Genomic DNA, 8,524 nt, shown 5'->3' with positions numbered 1-8,524 from the left:
TGGCCTTAGCCCCATAGGGTGGCGCACAATTGGCCCAGTGTCGTCCGGGTTAGGGGAGGGTTTTGCCAGTCGGGGTAGGCCGTCATTGTAAATAAGAATTTGTTCTTAACTGACTTGCCTAGTTAAATTTTTGGTAATTTTTAAAATTATAATACAGCATATTTGATGACTCTCATTCATATTCCATTCACCCAGTTCAATGTAACAGCGATAGGTTTAGGCTACTACATGATACTCACATTTTCCCTATACCCATCATGAGGTTGCTACAACCTAGCCTATGAATGAAAGTTTACAACATGTAGATGCACACAGGTCAAGAGACACATTTGAGGTGAACTGCATCAAGCTGATATAGGGTGTGATCATTAGTCCAACAGTTGCAGACGAGAGTTTCTATTGGACAAATTCAGGTATGTTTATCCCCGTTTTGTTCTGTTAAATAAACTTTTCCAACAGAATCGGTGGAATGAATACACCCGACCACACGTAAACACAGTTCACTTTCATAGCAGCCATGTTGTATTCCTTCTCACGTCTAAGTACTCTCCTCCTCTCACCTCTTTCCTTGTGAACTTCAATGCACAACACATCAGCTGTATGTGACCAGGCGAAAAAACCTTTCCAAACCAAACTGCTACACACAGCCTACATTGTTGTCACCATATTAGCTAAAATAATGTCATAGTCAGCATAGCTAATAGAGCTAATGCGTTAGTAAACATGCTACAATCATGCAGTAACGTTAATGTACAATCAGTAAGCAGTTACACCGGCGGGCCCGGTGGCAATAAATGAGTAATACCGAAAGCTTACCTTGACTTGGAAGAGTTCCAGTGCTGTGTTGGAAAGTCACATCCAGCTAGCAAACAGTAAGCTAAACTAGCTAGCTGCATTTGCTAGCTAAGTAAGTGAAATTGAAAAAAAATATTCTCTCTCTCAAATTCTCTCTTGCTTCTCCTTCATTTCGGAAGAAATTAATTTGTTTAAAACTGTTCAGCTATTGTCTTGCTCTCTCTAAGTCAACTACTCTCCACATTGTATACACTGCAGTGCTAGCTAGCTGTAGCATATGCTTTTAGTACTAGATTAATTATCTGATCCTTTGATTGGGTGGACAACATGTCATGCTGCAAGAGCTCTGATAGGCTGGAGAGGGTCCTCCGGGAATTTGTCATAATTACTGTCTAAGTCTATGGAAGGGGGTGAGAACCATGAGCCTCCTATGTTTTGTATTGAAGTCAATGTACCCAGAGGAGTGTCATAGAAATTCTACACAGGGACACTCAAAGTCAATCTTAAATGAATCATTCTTTATTATCAGCGTGCTGGAGAGGTTCCAACCAACTAAATGCATCAAGTAAACATATCGATCAAGAGCGCTCTTCTTTAGGGCAGTCCCGTTATCCCTTATATACTAGTTATAAACATGTTACATAGGCATAGCTCATAGGGTTGGTTCCGGCATGTCTGATTAGAGGGGGTGAGGTTCACACTGTTCTCGGCCAAATTATCCATTCCATGTATCTAGATACCATCTGTGGTCACCTTCGCCATAACCTCGAGAGAGGACAGACCAGAACAACAGTTTAGTTTAGGGCATTTCTGATTCAGGAAATCCAGACAAATTATTCACTGTTTGATAAATTATTACTACTACCAATATTCTTAATACAAATGTCTAAAACAAATGTCATAGTGAGTAACACACAGTTGAAACCATTTTTTCCCTCCAAATTGACTTATACTCCCCTATCATCTTGGCGATCTCACTGCAGAGTTACAGGGTCAGGGAGTCAGAGGGCTAATCCTTAGGGAGACATCCCAACCACCCAGCAGACAAGATTTTTATTGAAGCAAGACAAAGCCAAACCAACAAAACCGCAGCAGCAATACAATTCTTCATATAAAACTCGAGGTGGGGAAAACCTCAATCCATTTGAAGTAACTGTCAACCATTATCAACATATCTTTTTTCCTTTTACAGGCAGGCATGCGAAGAAAATCCATTTGCATATTTACCAAAGGGCCCCAGGGGACTGGTAATTTCCTTTTTTGACACATGACTCACATCATGATTCATGCGTCCAAATAAACACTGGCTGTTAAATCAAAATAACAAATCAAATTAGAATTACAACCCTTGATGACTCCATCTTAACTTAATTGTATCCCAAAAGGTAATTCAATGAATAGTCTAGAGGCAGGTTCCCTCATTCAGTGGCAGTGCTCTCTCTCTATCTCATTCTCTTGTTCCGAATCACACATAGGACTGTTGATAAATTATAAACTTCTTCCTACATAGCCCATTTAAATCTAACCCAATGTCTCTAGTCTTTCTAGTGAGCGTGATCAGGCCTCACCAGGAAGTTAGAACAGAGGTCAGAGGTCATTCAACCCCATTAAGTGAGTTTTTGTTCCCCTGTATAAAGATATTTGAAACATTTCAACATTTTGTGTATCAAGTTTACATTGGGTTTTTCAGTACATTTTCTATCAAGGTGGGTTGTCTGTGGGTGCTGGCGTGTGTGTGGTAAAAATCATAGCGTTAAAAACAAACAAAATGGCCAGGCCTTTCTTAATTTGGGAGCTCCCTCAACAGCTGGATCCGGGCACCTTTACACTGCACAGTACACAGTCTCAATAACTGTACTCTTAAGGCAACTGCCTCAGGAAACCCTTCAAAGGAAGAGACACAGAACCATTGGCAAACATATACAAAAAACTTGGTAGTGGACATTCCATGAGTCCTTAATGGAAGAAAAGAAACATCTTAAATCAGTCCTAAAAAAATTCTTACTCTTAATCGAGTTTACTGCATCATGGGCAGGAATAGGAACCTTTTGACCTGTTGCATTAAAATACAGTTCTGTACAAACTGTCCCGGGGACATAAACTAGTCAAAATATGAAACCTGTTGTTTAACAAACCTGCTAGGACCTTCAAAATGTTGGTGCTAGCTTTTCAGCTCAATATTCGGTACTAAATATATTTACTTGGATCTACTTATTCCGGACACAGTTCCACGTAATGGAAACAGATTATTGTTTTGGATGACATTACCTTCTTACTTAAATCACTGCTGCTACCCAAACTATAGCATTGAGTAATAATAATTAGAACTTCTCAAAAACTTGTCATTTCAATTATTCATACCTCTGTCCCAAATTTCCCCACTGTGTCCCTTACAGCCTGTTTTTTGTTCAGTGAATACTGGCAGCTATCTATTGTTCCACAGGAAACTTCTCTTACCCAATCAAATTTAATATCAGTCCCAATGCTCAATCCCTCTGTTCGTCATGTGACCTTGTATTGAAACATTTACTTCTTCAAATTACTAAGATATTGCATTATTAGAGTGCTATCTAATATTACCATTCACTTTGTTACTTTCACTAGTCTCCATATCTGTTTCCTTCAACTAAAACCCTTCTACTCTTTCCAGTAGAAAAATAACACATTCTAAATCACTACTCCTAATACACACCAATCACTCTCAAACAATGTTCTGCTTTTACCCATATTGCACTGTTTAAAAACAAACAAAACAAACATAACTTTTTACATATTGGAAGGCATTGTTTTCATTTTAGTATACCTTCAAAAAGTTACACTATATTTTTGTTACCAATCTCTGTTGGATATTCCCTTTCTGCTTCAATATTTATTAATGTCTATTATTTTTAAGATCCACATGTAATGCTTTGGAGGGATCAATATGTATTAACTGGGCTGGCACAGTCTATCAGTCACCTGTAGATGGCATTGTGCTCTGTCCATAATAAGTATCTATCTAGCAAGTTAAACAGTTGAGTAAGTGAATACAGAAAATCATTAGGTCTATTTAACAGGGTATGGAATTTATTTCAAAATGTATTACTAGGGCTGTTGCGGTGACCGTATTACCGCCACACTGGTCGTCACGAAGGCAGTCAAATTCCACATGACCGTTTAGTTATGGTAATTAGGCTTCTCCAAGCTCTGATGCTGCTGATGGTCATTAGCAGCATACATAACTTGCTAACTGCCTGGTACTCAGCACTCTATTGTCCCTCTAATCACTCTGACATCAATGCAAATGTCTTCGCAAATCTAATCAAACACTTCATGAGAGCCCATGAGCTCATGTTGCGCAACATTTCAATAGGCAATGCAATTGCGGGAAAAAACTGAGTGATAATAAAAAGGATCCTATCAGCTTTCTATAGGCTAGGCCTACTATATTTATTTCTCAGCTTTTCTAATATTAAGCACATTCCTTATATTTACAACAGGAGCATAGCCTACCTGGCTGGTATGAAAATAAACCATGGGGAAAAGACAGATGCATGATAATGGTCCATTCTAAATCAAATGTCACACATATACAGTGAGGGAAAAACGTATTTGATCCCCTGCTGATTTTGTACATTTGCTTACTGACAAAGAAATGATCAGTCTATAATTTGAATGGTAGGTTTATTTGAACAGTGAGAGACAGAATAACAACAAAAAAATCCAGAAAAACGCATGTCAAAAATGTTATAAATTGATTTGCATTAATAATTATCCTGTTGGGGCTAGGGGGCAGTATTTTCACGGCCGGATGAAAAACGTACCCAATTTGAACAGGTTACTACTCTGGCCCAGAAACTAGAATATGCATTTTATTAGTAGATTTGGATAGAAATCACTCTGAAGTTTCTAAAACTGTTTGAATGGTGTCTGTGAGTATAACAGAACTCATATGGCAGGCAAAAACCTGAGAAAAAGTCAAGCAGGAAGTGAAAAATCTGAGGTTGTAGTTTTTTCAAGTGATTGCCTTGACTGTATACAGTGACTTAGGGTTCATTTTGCACTTCCTAAAGCTTCCACTAGATGTCAACAGTCTTTAGAACGGTGTTTGAAGATTCTATGGTGAATTTGATGGGAATAACAACACAAGGAAGTAGGTGTCCCATTATAAGGCATGGGCTCAGTCACGCGCAAGGACTTGGGAGCGAGCTGAGTTCATATTCACTCCTAAAGAGAACGGATAGGTCCGGTTGGAATTTTATTCAAGATATATGATAAAAACAACCTAAAGATTGATTCTGTACGTCGTTTGACATATTTCTACAAACTGTAGTATAACTTTTTTGACTTTTTGTCTGGACTAAGTAAGCATGCGCATTGTGGATTTGGATAGTGAACCTAACACGCGAACAAAATGGATTATTTGGACATAAATATGAACTTTATCGAACATTTATTGTGGAGCTGGGGTGTCTGGGAGTGCCTTCTGATGAAGATAATCAAAGGTAAGTGAATATTTATAATGTAATTTCTTAGTTTTATTGACTCCAAGATGGCGGGTATCTGTTTGCTTGTTATTGGTGTCTTCTGGGCTGTACTCAGATTATTGCAAATTGTGCTTTCGCCGTGAACCTTTTTTGAAATCTGACAAAGCGCTTACATTTAGGAGAAGTGTATCTATAATTCTGTGCATAACACTTCTATATTGATCAAAGTTTATGATGAGTATTTCTGTAATATGTGTGCTCATTCACCGGAGGTTTGGAGGGAAAACATTTCTCAACATTATGCGCCAATGTAAAATGCTGTTTTTGGATATAAATATGAACTTTATCGAGCAAAACATACATGTATTGTGTAACATAATGTCCTAGGAGTGTCATCTGATGAAGATCGTCAAAGGTTAGTGCATAATTTTAGCTGAATTTCTGGTATTTGTGACGCCTGTCCTTGCTAGGAAAATGGCTGTGTGGTTTTTCTTGTGTTGGAACTGTCCTAACATAATCTAATTTTATGCTTTCGCCGTAAAGCTTTTTTGAAATAGGACAATGTGGTTAGATTAACGAGAAGTTTATCTTTAAAATGGTGTAAAATAGTTTATTGTTTGAGAAAATGGAATTATGAGATTTTAGCTGTTTTGAATTTGGCGCTCTGATTTTCCACTGGCTGTTGTCAAAATCAATCCCGTTAACAGGATAAGAACGGGAAGGGGTCCCCTAGAGGTTAATGAGGGAAATAAGTATTATCACTCTGTGGACCGTCGTTGGAAGTTCCGGACTGTGGAGCGTCGTTGGAGGTTCCGGACTGTGAACCGTCGTTGGAGGTTCCGGACTGTGGACCGTCGTTGGAGGTTCCGGACTGTGAAACGTCGTTGGAGGTTCCGGACTGTGGACCGTCGTTGGAGGTTCCGGACTGTGGACTGTCATTGGAGGTTCCGGACTGTGAAACGTGGTTGGAGGTTCTGGACTGTGAAACGTCGTTGGAGGTTCCGGAATGTGAAACGTCATTGGAGGTTCCAAAATGTGAAACGTCATTGGAGGTTCCAAAATGTGAAACGTCGCTGGAAGCTCTGGACTGGGAACTGTCGCCGGAAGCTCTGGACTGGGAACTGTCGCCGGAAGCTCTGGACTGGGAACTGTCGCCGGAAGCTCTGGACTGGGAACTGTCGCCGGAAGCTCTGGACTGGGAACTGTTGCCGGAAGCTCTGGACTGGGAACTGTCACCGGAAGCTCTGGACTGGGGACTCCGGCCGCAAAACCTGAAACCAAAAGGGAGGGTTGGGGGGGTGTCTAGTGTTGGTGGAGGCTTTGGTGCAGGACGAAGAACCTTCTCATCCCGCGGATCCTCCTGCATCGGTGGAGGCTTTGGTGCAGGACGAAGAACCTTCTCATCCCGCGGATCCTCCTGCATCGGAGGCGGTTCTGGTGCGGGACGAAGAACCCTCTCATCCTGCGAACCCGCCATCATAGGAGGTGGCTCTGGTGCAGGACGAAGAACCCTCTCATCCTGCGAACCCGCCATCATAGGAGGTGGCTCTGATGCAGGACGAAGAACCCTCTCATCCTGCGAACCCGCCAGCATCGGTGGAGGCTCTGGGTTGCCGACCGTCGTTGGAGGCTCTGGACCGCCGACCGTCGCTGGAGACTCTGGACCGCAGACCGTCGCTGGAGACTCTGGACCGCAGACCGTCGCTGGAGACTCTGGACCGCAGACCGTCGCTGGAGACTCTGGACCGCAGACCGTCGCTGGAGACTCTGGACCGCAGACCGTCGCTGGAGACTCTGGACCGCAGAACGTCGCTGGAGACTCTGGACCGCAGAACGTCGCTGGAGACTCTGGACCGCAGACCGTCGCTGGAGACTCTGGACCGCAGACCGTCGCTGGAAACTCTGGACCTTCTCAAGAGGTTCCCGACTGTGGACCGTGTCAGGAGGTTCCCGACTGTGGGCCTTCTCAAGAGGTTCCCGACTGTGGGCCTTCTCAAGAGGTTCCCGACTGTGGGGCCTTCTCAGGAGGTTCCCGACTGTGGACCGTCTCTGGAGGTTCCGGACTGTAGACCGTCTCACGAGGTTCCGGACTGTGGACCGTCTCACGAGGTTCCGGACTGTGGGCCTTCTCAAGAGGTTCCCGACAGTGGGCCTTCTCAAGAGGTTCCCGACAGTGGGGCCTTCTCAGGAGGTTCCCGACTGTGGGCCTTCTCAGGAGGTTCCCGACTGTGGGGCCTTCTCAGGAGATTCCGGACTGTGGACCGTCTCACGAGGTTCCGGACTGTGGACCGTCTCACGAGGTTCCGGACTGTGGACCGTCTCACGAGGTTCCGGACTGTGGACCGTCTCAGGAGGCTCCGGACTGTGGACCGTCTCAGGAGGCTCCGTACTGTGGACCGTCTCAGGAGGTTCCGTACTGTGGACCGTCTCAGGAGGTTCCGTACTCTGGACCGTCTCAGGAGGTTCCGTACTCTGGACCGTCTCAGGAGGTTCCGTACTGTGGACCGTCTCAGGAGGTTCCGTACTGTGGACCGTCTCAGGAGGTTCCGTACTGTGGACCGTCTCAGGAGGCTCCGGACTGTGGACCGTCTCAGGAGGCTCCGGACTGTGGACCGTCGTTGGACATTCCGGACTGTGAAACGTCGCCGGAAGCTCTAGACTGGGATCTGTCGCCGGAAGCTCTGGACTGGAAACTGTCGCCGGAAGCTCTGGACTGGAAACTGTCGCCGGAAGCTCTGGACTGGGGACTGTCGCCGGAAGCTCTGGACTGGGGACTGTCGCCGGAAGCTCTGGACTGGGGACTGTCGCCGGAAGCTCTGGACTGGGGACTGTCGCCGGAAGCTCTGGACTGGGGACTGTCGCCGGAAGCTCTGGACTGGGGACTGTCGCCGGAAGCTCTGGACTGGAAACTGTCGCCGGAAGCTCTGGACTGGAAACTGTCGCCGGAAGCTCTGGACTGGGGACTGTCGCCGGAAGCTCTGGACTGGGGACTGTCGCCGGAAGCTCTGGACTGGGGACTGTCGCCGGAAGCTCTGGACTGGGGACTGTCGCCGGAAGCTCTGGACTGGGGACTGTCGCCGGAAGCTCTGGACTGGGGACTGTCGCCGGACTGGGCAGGCGCACTGGAGGCCTAGTGCGTGGAGCCGGGACAGGTGGCACCAAACTGGTGACACTCACTTCAGGGCGAGTGCGAGGAGCAGGCACAGGACGTACTAGACTGGGGAGGCGCACTGGAGGCCTGATGCGTGGGACCGGTACAGGTG

Source organism: Salmo trutta, chromosome 8, assembly GCF_901001165.1.
Source record: "Salmo trutta chromosome 8, fSalTru1.1, whole genome shotgun sequence".
Taxonomy (NCBI): domain Eukaryota; kingdom Metazoa; phylum Chordata; class Actinopteri; order Salmoniformes; family Salmonidae; genus Salmo; species Salmo trutta.
The sequence above is the reverse complement of the archived record's forward strand: the minus strand, read 5'-3'. Positions refer to the sequence as shown.